The sequence below is a fragment of the Dermacentor albipictus genome, chromosome 9 (assembly GCF_038994185.2).
Source record: "Dermacentor albipictus isolate Rhodes 1998 colony chromosome 9, USDA_Dalb.pri_finalv2, whole genome shotgun sequence".
Classification (NCBI taxonomy): domain Eukaryota; kingdom Metazoa; phylum Arthropoda; class Arachnida; order Ixodida; family Ixodidae; genus Dermacentor; species Dermacentor albipictus.
In genome coordinates, this window is record NC_091829.1 from 68844081 (window position 1) to 68854884 (window position 10804).

Sequence of the window (10804 nt, forward strand, 5' to 3'; positions counted from 1 at the left end):
TTGACCCTCCTGCGCCCACTGAAGTACGAACTGACGCGAGTGGTCATGGCATCGGCACTGTCTTTGCTCAGCGTCAACAGGGCCAAGACCGTGTCATCGCTTACGCTAGCCGCCGTCTTTCCACGCCCGAGCAAAATTACTCCATTACTGAGAGGGAATGTCTCGCGCCCGTATGGGCAGTCGCGAAATTTCAACCGTACTTTTTCGGCGGAGCTTCTGTGTCGTAACTTATCGTAACGCCCTCTTCTGGCTTTCCTCTTTGAAGGACCCAACTGGACGACTTGCACATTGGGCATTGCGTCTACAATTATGCGCATTTACTGTTCTGTATAAGTCAGGGCGCCTGCATAAAGACGCTGACTGCCTGTCTCGCAATCCCGTCAGTCAACCGGACAATACCGATGCAGACTCGGGCACCAGTATTCTGTCCCTCTCCAGCTTCCTCCATATTCGCGATGAGCAACACCAAGATCCTGTTCTTCGAACACTTATGGAATGCCTACGCTCCTTGCCCAATGACCTGTCCCTCCTGATGTTCACCTTGCACGATGGAACTTCATACCGTCGTAGCATTTGTCCTGATGGTCCTGATGGTCCTGATGCCCCTCCTAGTTGTTCCCAAGCACCTTCGACTGGCCGTGCTCCGGCAAATTCACGACGCTCCTACAACCACCATCTTCAACAACAGCAGCACCATGCTACAGAGCTCCAAGACCCATTGCTGAGAATGGATATGTTGACTTCGCATTTACAGCTGTAATTTGGCTAAATAAAAAAATAGGGGCAAAGACTTTCCCATTCGCCCTCGTAATCGGCAATGCATACCTGGGCCCCTGTAGCCATGGTGAATGGAGAGCCAAATTGACTGGTGGCTTCACGCGCATTGTCTTCCCACGAGCCTAGTGTTGGAGGTCGCATAATCTAGTTGAGAGCATAATCTAGCTGAACAGTTCAAATGGCGAAGCAAAAGGCAGCACAAATCGCTTGTTCTGCGATAGCGGAGCTCCTTCATTCATTCATTCACAAAACTTTATTAGCGTCCTGAAGCCCGGTCTTTTCAGACCGAGGCGGCCAGCGTCCACGTCGGCACCGCCAGGCCGAGCCTTATGGCGTCATCGTGGACCCTCTGGACAGCCCGTAGCTGATCTTGATATGAAGAGCTTGTTATGAACTTGTGCCAGTAAAGCCATTTTTCTTCGGGGTCGGCGAGAGTCGCGGGACAGCCCGCCAGCATGTGTCTGATGTCAATGATGCCATCGCACACGTTACATTCTGTCCTAATTTCTCTTTCTGGGTGAATTTTATTTATGAAATACGGAGTGGGGTACGTCCCGGTTTGCAGTAAACGTAGCGTCACTGCCTGAGCCCTGTTCAATTTTACGTGTGGCAGAGGGAATTGCCTACGCCCCAAGTAGTAATATTTAGTTATGTCGTTGTAAGTTAGTAAGTGATCTTTATGTTCCCCGGAATGGTAGTGGGCGTCGGTTCGGTTCTGACCGGCACGGCAAGCAAGTCCTCGTGCCAGGTCGTTCGTCACCTCGTTGAGGTTGGGCCGAGTCTCGTCCACTTGTCCCATATGTGCAGGAAACCATCGGATTTCAGTTTTGATAGTTTCGACCTTGTCGATAATTTTAGCCGCAGTCCCAGCTACATAGCCTTTGTCAAAGCTCTTAATTGCTGCTTTGGAATCGCTATAGATGAAAGACCATTTACGGTTCCTGATGGCTAGAGCAATCGCGGCTTGCTCCGCCACCGTGGAATCCTTAGTGAAGATGGTGATGGCGCCCCGTACCTCGCCCCGGCTGTCGACCACCACGGCGCTGTAGGCCTCTTTGCCTTTGACCCAGGCAGCGTCTACAAGGGCCGCCTGTTGTCCTAGCTGTTCAATTTCTTTCAACAAAGCTTTCGCTCTCGCTTTTCTCCTGCTAACATTGTGTTCCGGGTGCATATTTCTCGGGAGGGGGGTGGTTCTGATCGCGTCTCTAAGTTTCGCGCTCAATTCTACCTCGGATTCCTTCGGGTTCATTGATCTATTTGGGTCTGTCCCTATCGCTTTGAGTATAAGCCTGCCCGCTCGCGTTTTCGTCAGTCTTTCCTGCTGCGCCATCTGTTGCGCCTCCGCCATCTACCTGCCTATTTCCACCTGCCTGATTATATTTTCCACCTGCCTGATCGCGGATCCGTCGTGACAGCGTAACATAATCTTGGGTTCCTCCCCGTGGACGTAGCCCCTGGGTCTTCGACCCCTGCGTCGATGTTTTAGGACCAAAAGCTCCGACTTTGCCGCCGAACAGTTGAGTCCCATCTCGCCTAGTGTGCTTTCCACGGCGTGTATGCTCTCTTGCAGTCTGGTCTCCGTTTGGCCTACGTTACCGTTGGCGCTCCATATGGTTATATCATCGGCGTATATTGCAAAGTGTATACCTTCTATGCTCTCCAGTTTCCTCGCGACTCTGGTCATTGCTAGATTAAATAGCATGGGCGAAAGTACGGCCCCTTGCGGGGTGCCCCTGTTTCCCAGGTTCATCACCTTTGATTTTAGTTCACCTAGCGTGAGGCTCGCTTGCCTACCGCCCAGAAGCGCCTTGACTACACTGTATAGCCTCTCGCCCAACCCCAGCTCGGACAGGACCTCGAGGATGGCCTTGTACTCTATGCGATCGAAAGCTTTTTCGACGTCTAGTCCCAGAATCGCTCTCGCGTGCACCGGGCTAACGGGTATGAGCTGGTTTTTGATCAGGAGCATGGCGTCCTGAGTCGATAGTCCGGGGCGGAAACCGATCATGTTATACGGGAGTATGTCATTTTGCTCGACGTATCTAGTGAGTCTGTTAAGAATAACGTGTTCCATAGCTTTACCTATGCACGATGTAAGCGATATTGGACGTAGGTTATCCAGATATGGAGTGGTTTGCCCGGTTTTGGTATGAGGATGGTGTTAGCTATCTTCCATTCCTCCGGATAGTCTCCCTTTCTCCACAGCTCGGTGAAATGATCCGTCAGGAAAGTGATCGACTCATCGTCTAGATTCATTAAGAGTTTATTGGTAATACCGTCGGGTCCGGCTGCCGATCTACTAGATAGACCATGGAGGGCGGCCCGTACCTCACCCTCGGTGAAATCACGGTCCATTTCACCGCACGGTCCTCCCATGTACTCCACGCGTTCGTCGCTATCGCCCGGTTGTTCGAGCGGGAGATATTTGTCCGCGAGCTGTCTCATGACTACCTCCTGGGTCATGCACTGGCTGACAATTGATGTACCAGTTTTGTAATTGCTGTTCTCTTGTTTGACTTAGTGTCGCTCTCGTTCAATAGATGTTTGAGGATGTTCCAACTGCCTCCATGTTTGATTCTGCCGTCTGCCAAGTGGCAAACTTCGTCCCACTGCTGTTTCACGAGCGTTCTCGAATGCTCCTCGATCTGTCTGTTTAGCAACGCTATCTTTTTCCTGAGCTTTCGGTTCAGTCTTTGCGTTTTCCATCTTTGCAGAATGGATTGTTTGGCCTCGATCAGATGCGCGAGCCTACTGTCCATGCTCTCTATGTTTTCTTCTGTCTTAATTTCTTTAGTGGCCTCCCTGAGGTCCTCTTCGAGCTGGTTGATCCAGGTCTGGAAGGACTGTCTGCCCGCTTCTATCGGTTCCGATTCTAGTCTCTTCGCTCTAACTTTCCTAAAAAGGTCCCAGTCCGTGCACCGAAAGGTTCTAGTCTCTTGTTTCGGCATACCTATACCTATGTGTATGATATCCCAGATGAAAATGTTTTTACTTCCAGCTGGATTATGGAACTGGAAATTTCACCCAGCTGGATACTTTTCTAGCTGGGAAGGCAGCTGGAAAAAATCCAGCTGGGTGAAATTTCCGGTCCCATAATCCAGCTGGAATATGTCCCAACTGGAAGGCCTTCCAGCTGGATCCAGCTGCCAGAAATGCCAGCTGTAATTCAGCTGGAAGAAGTTCCAGCTAGAATCTCCAGCCCGGACTGTGGGTCTACAGACCCTCAGACCGGGCTGGCACACAGCACCGGTCGCCATGGTGTTGAGCCTTGGCGACAACACCATGGTGTTGAGCCATGCTTAGGTGAAATCCCAGGGTGTAAGCTCGCATCAAGCAGGATACAAACTGGCCAGAACTCGCATGGATCTTAGCTTGCTGTCGCAAGTCACACTTAGTTCCTAATGTGACTGGCCGCAAGACCAACTGGTCCGGTGAAAATACATGCAGCCAAAACAGCACGGTGCTGAAACTTGCAACCATTTATTTGAACACTTGCAGCAAGGATTGCGGAAGCATATCTTGCATCTCCCTCAAGATGTGGAATACACTTGCACTTCTCCTTGTACCCCATCTGAAAAAAATATTTAGACATAGTGAGTGAACTTTAAAACAATCATCACTTTAATCCACTCAGTTCTAGTAAACAGTGACCTTTACCAAAATCACGCGGATTGTATCAACAGCCTTTGGACAGTACCACAGTTTACCTTCATCACAGACCCTTCTACAGTTTATGTGGCGCAAGGCCTCAACCTGAGCTCTCAAGAGGCTCTGAACTTGAGCTGCAGAAGCTATGCAATGATTCTTAAATTGTTTAGCGCCATTGACTGTGGCTTTAGTGCAAATAGAATTCAAATGAGCTCATTTGTATTTTGAACTAGGCGTGTGATGTAACTGAACAGCCTCCCAAGAAGCATTTCTCTGCTGAATAACAGGAGCTTGAGGGCCAATCTTTTTATGTTATAGTTGTTTTGCACCTATTCAAATGCCTGCCATTCATGCAACGTGTTTGCGAGCACGCACTTGCAGTGAAAGCAAGCCATAAATGTGCTTCTATTGCGTTGGGCAGATTGACATATACGCACTAGTATTTAATAGACGTACGTATGTGCAACATTGGGCACAAACACTGCACGGCAATATATTCAAGTGGGCTATTGGAGACAAAAGGGGCTTACGCAAACTGGCAAGCACTTCACATATGCTGCGTGATAATTTTAAGTTTTATGCAATTTTTAACAAATCGCCTGTTGAAGATACCGTAATTCTAGTCCTTGAGCTGGATCCTTCAGAAGAGGAGATTACTTGCACGAAAAATCGGAACACATATTGAACTAATTTTTAAAAATTCAATAATGAACTTCCTAATTTATTACATTACGGCACATATCGCAATCTACGAATTGTAGCCATTGAGATTGCCAGGCGTATCCACTTGGACTTACTTTCCAGAATGACACCAGTTAGAAATATGTTTCATCAAACTCGCCGTAAAGGTGCACTGTTGGTCTACTTACTTTCATAACAAAACGCTCTTTTATGTATTGGAGCACAAAAGTAACTGGAATGCCCACTTATTCGTCTCACACTTTAGAAAATAATATATCGAAACTGATGTAATTCTGGAAATTCATTTAAGGTGGATCCATCTTGCAAACTCACAGGCTACAATTCGTACATTGTAATATGTGCAGCAAGGTAATAAGTTAATTTGTCAATTTTTGCTAATTAATTGAAGATGTCTTTCGATTTCGCATGCTAATAATGTCCACCTCTTCGAATAATTCTGCTCAGCGACAAGAATTATGATATCTGCCACAAGCCATTTCTACCAAATTCCGCAAAACATAAAAATGATCAACCTGTATACGAACATCACGTACAGCAGGGACCTATGATATCATGCTCAAGCGTGCCAACATACAGGATAAAAATAAACATTAACTTACGCTCAAAACATAAGCAAGTGAAATAATTACCTCCAAATTGTAGAATCAGGGCTGGAGAAAACGGTGCTCTTCGATCCGCACTGGTGAATCACAGCACCACAAAGTACAGCAATAACAACCGTTGATGCTTGCCTGTACTTGTAACACCGTCCAGAGAAGGAACTGTCCAAAAATAATTACTTCATGCGCAAGATCATGCAGGTTCCTCACAAAAACTTGATCACACGACCACCCGAGAGACTCCCGTTGTCTCGCAAAATTGCCTCGCCGTGACAGTTTCCGCCAACGTTACTAGACTAGGTTCAGTTGTCAAACTCTCCGTAGGCGCCATACATCGCGGGTGGACCCTTGTCTTGGTTTGCCGCCAGAGGGCGGGAGCACCGCAAGTAGCTCTACCACAGAACACCTATGGCTCTACGCGGGCGCAGCTCTGCGTTGGCGAAGGGGCTTGACTCCTCAGACTTCGCAACTTACGTACTCAGCAAGTGTTTTCACCGATGTGTCTTTAAATGTTTGTATAGTCTCGCGTTTAGGAGATTGATTAAAAAACTTTACGTAGCTGTGAAAACGCTGCTGTGCTGCCCCAGAGTGCGCTGTGGAGTCCTTAGTCCAGAGCCGCAGCAGCCCCGGCCGTCCACTGCGCTCTATATTAATCAGCTGTTGCTGATGAGTAGCTGTAAGTAGCTGATTAGTAGTTGTAATCAGCTGTTGCTGCTTAGTACTAATTAAATAATAATGCGAACGCATGAGGCGATGTTAGCGTGACCACACGATGGTCCAAGAAAGTCACGAGAGCCCAAGCGAATCAATCGAGGCAGTTCACGAGGCCAGTCAAGGCTCAGTGAATTAGGCGAAGTTAATTAAGGCACAGTTAAAAAAAATAGAGTTAAGGCACTCGAACCCACGGTCGTTGAAACCTGGACCTTTGGTGGTGGCAACGAATTACATAAATAGATGAACTAATTTATTCATTAGTGAATTAAGAAGTACACTAACAATTATTGGATAACGTTTAATTAATAATGAATTAACTACGCATTACCTAACTGGGCGGATTTATAATTTGAATATCTCAAAGCTACGGCAAACATTACCTTGGTTGTGCCCAGCTACGCAGCATTCGCATATTTTAAAACTCTGGCTGAAGTTAGCTGGGAAACACGGTATATACACACTCTCAGCGCTTCATTTCGGGATAAAAAAAAATGAAGCTAGCACTGTTTCTTTCATCAGAGCACCGCATTCACAAGTGCAATGTTGAAACCTACGTGAGATTTGCTCCCTTGCGAGCAGACTTGCACATTCAAAGTAAGTTATCGCTGCAGGAACGGTGCATAAATATGCATTCGCGTCAGTAAATAAAATTGGATGATACGGCCCGTAAACTCTTCAAAACCCACAGGGCATTTAAAACGCATAAGAGTGTCGCAAAAATGCACCGAGACTGCAGCAAAACACGCATATATACAACGCGCCAAAACGCATAAACAACGGACAGTGCTTCGTCGCCCTGTCCGCGCCGCGCTGACCGAGCAAAGTGCGACAGCAGCGCCACGAGATGGGTGGTGGGTCCACGCAGTCACGGGAGTTTGAAAACTGAACCTAGTCTAGTAACGTTGGTTTCCGCCATGTGCTGTACGAAACTAGAGCCCCTGTGGCGTCGTCACATTTTTTATATTCGGCCTGCCTTTGTAATGCTGCTGCTGTGAATAAAAACCCGAGCTTTTCTGAGAAATACTGATATTGCAATAACACGCTATTATATTATTATTCGTGTCAAAAGAGCAGATCAAGACAAGATACGAGACTAAAGCTCCTAAGTATTCAACAAATATGGCGGCGATTGTAGTGGCGTCGTGGAGACGGGAAAAAATAGGAGCAGCGGTCATTGCAGCCTGAACTGCTGAAGGTGCCACGTGTTAAGGCTCTTTTTTGTTAGAGAAGGAATTGCTATGCTGTAAACACTAGCCGTTTGCGCAACGGCTCATCATGACCAATCGGGCAAGCTCCTCGCTAGTGTAACATCGACAGTGTAGCAAGATATACAGTGTCGATCAAGAGCGCGTCGCTTTTGTCTATTACAAGTAAGGTTCAATAAAAGTGGCAGTTTTCCTGTAGATATTTTTTTTTGCAACTCGATCACACAGGACACTTTCGATTGCAATCGATCCCGATCGGGCCCGATCGCGATCAAAGGTACCGTGAGTGACGAGCATTTCCATGCAGTTCATGCAATTAATTACGATTGTTGTCACAACGCAGAGAAATAAAAATATATTTTTTTTTTGCTCCTGCTGCAAGAGTAAAAGCTCTTCGTTCTGATACAAACACCACCTAGGGCTAAATATGGGCATGTTGCAGATACAAAAAATGTCTCAATGCAAGTGGGAAGCTCCACTTTCCAGTCGATAGATTCTACTTCCGGCTGGAGAATGCTCCATCCAGTTGTTTCCAGTTGGAAGCGCTGTTTCCAGCTAAAAAATGCTGTATCCAGTAGTTTCCAGCTGAAGCTGGAAAACTTCCAGCTGGTAGTGCTGCTTCTAGCTGGAAAACCAGCTGAGGTGGATTCCACTTCCAGCTGGAAAGTGCCATTCCCAGCTGAGGAGGATTCCACTTCAAGCTGGAAAGTGCCATTTCCAGCTGGCTCTGGAAAATTTCCATCTGGAAGGGCTGATTCCAGTTGGAAACCTGGCTGGGAAGACCATTTCCAGCTAGAAATTCAGAGCCCATTTTCATGTGGGATAGTGGTCGCTGCCTAGATCGGTGCCCGAGTTTTACCAACTAGCTTGTTTCGAGTTGTTGACAAAAGTTAGGTCGGGCGTAGAGTCCCTGCACGTGGACGTGCCACAGCGGGTGGGGAAAGTCGGATCTGTGATCAGGCACAGTCCCAGGTCCGTGGCAAGGTTCCATAACCCCTCTCTTTGTATTCCAAGCGTATCCCCACGCTTGGTAGGGGGCATTGAAGTCCCCTCCGATGATGAGCGGAGAGCTCTTTGCGACTGCGAGTGCCTTGTTGAAAAGTGCCCTAAAGCTTTGTTTCTTGTAGGTGGGACTGCTATAAATGTTCAGGCAGCTGCGCCCTGCCCTTGTGCCTTTTGAGTACGACTTCTACTAGGATATACTCGATTTTACTCAGTCCGAGATGGATATCGTGTTCGATAAAGGGTAGCTTTTTGTCAACGAGGGTGGCCAATCCCCTTCCGGAATCTTTTTCTCTACATACCGATTTGTACCCGGTTAGCTTTACTTCGTCCGCTAAAGCTTCCTGCAGCATAAGTACTTTTGGTTTGACCCCCATCGATCTAATTAATTGGCGCAGCGATGCCTTTTTGTTGTGGAATCCGCGACAATTCCACTGCCACACACTAAAACTGTGGGCGCTATCCATGATTATTGAATGGGTTAATTTTGCTGTTACCCGCGATCGATCTCTTTGGAGCGCCCCCTGACGTTCCGGAGAGCGATTTTACGCTTTCTGATTCTGACGGCAGGAATTCGTCGTCGTCGCATTTCGATTCGAGTTTCTTGAATCGCTGTTCGGCCGTTAACCTCCATTTCCATAGTTTATCCACTTTAAAGTTAGTCCTTTCCGTCGTTTCTCTAATTTCTTTGATTACCTCTTTCAGCTCGCTAAGGACTTCGAAAACCGAGTCAGTTTCGGGGCTTACTGCTCTTTTTTTCGGGGCGGGGGAGTTATCTCCCTCGCCTGGATGATGGGATACGATGATGGATACGATAAATCACCCCTTTGCACGTGGCGTGCGGGGCCGTCTCGTACGCATTGACCTCGTACTCCGTGTCCACGATTTTGAAGGACTTCATTCTCACGTACTTTGCCGCATGGTCTGGGTCAGGCGTGCTCACCACCACGATATCGCCTGGATGATGGGACAAGGAGCGGAGCTCCTTGTCCCATCAACATAGTGTATATCCTCTCGTATACAAAGATACCCCGCCAGTGAGTGTTCGCAGTCCTTGAGGGACACTGGAGAAACAGGATTTTCTCTGTATCACCAAACTACCCTTCTACAATATCAAAAATGCCACTCTTACCCCGATAAGCTGCTTCACAAGCCAGAAAAAAGCGCAACAAAAGTCAGGTTGCGACGCCTCCTTGAAGTTCCTGCACCAGACCACTGTGACATCATGGATTATTGACAGCGTCTTCCAAGACCTATTTATTTATTTATTGGTAAATATAGACTACATTGTGTTCTAAAGGAATATAAGATTGAACACGGCGAGTCTCTGGAACACTTACCGAGCCAACGCGGCCTAAATACGATAAAATACCACCTTAAAATCCGTGAAATACCAGCGTTGGTGATTAGGCGTGAAATAAAAAAACTGAAACATTGAGCTCCATTTTGAATTCTCATAATCAATCCATAATTTCGAAATCAAGAACAACAGAGTTTTCCAACGAAGCTTCATCCATCTAAACCAATTTAGTGTATTGCTTTAGTGTCCCTTTAATGTGCGATCCCCTTAACATGCCATCTACATGCATGTCTGCAAGCATGTGACACTATGCTTTTAAGTAGCAAGCGAATAATTATGCAATTTATGCAGCCTATAAAACTACTAACCTTACTTCGCACAACTGTCCAATACTTTGCTACCACTATCAAAACTTGAGCTCTTCGGGTGAAACTGCGACTTTTTTTGTGCACTAGTCTCTGTTACTATTCTGCACAACCGTTTCCATACTTTCTTTCTAATTATCTTGTGTTAAATCTTTTTGCCCGAAGCTAATTAGAGATGCACCAAGAATGTCTGCTGTGATTGAAGGTGGGAGTGAGTTAACATGTATGGCCGAGTACAAAATATGCATTAGCATCCTCAGCTAAGCTCCTCTCAAAGCATCTGTTTTGGCCTTCAGGGTACATCACCTCACAGCTTCTGGTAGGTCGCTGAACTGTTAGTTGCACAGAGGCAAACCGTAGTTACACATCTGGTTGGATACAGGCCTATGCATTTTCTGAAGTTTTCAAATTACGAAATGACGGCACAGCTTTGTTCTCCCAACAGACAGCAACATGTAGTTTGAAAACTACAAGCTAGGATGTGGTACCTTG

The 10804-nt window shown here is 46.9% G+C and overlaps 1 long non-coding RNA gene across 1 annotated transcript; it reads right to left on the bottom strand.

The window, feature by feature from the left end:
• Positions 1–4241: 4241 nt before the first annotated feature.
• LOC135908599 (uncharacterized) lies at positions 4242–6003 on the bottom strand. The gene is made up of 2 exons (XR_010566371.2): positions 5757–6003; positions 4242–4348 (listed from the first exon to the last, which is right to left on the bottom strand). It is a non-coding gene; the product is annotated as an uncharacterized lncRNA (long non-coding RNA).
• Positions 6004–10804: the final 4801 nt, after the last annotated feature.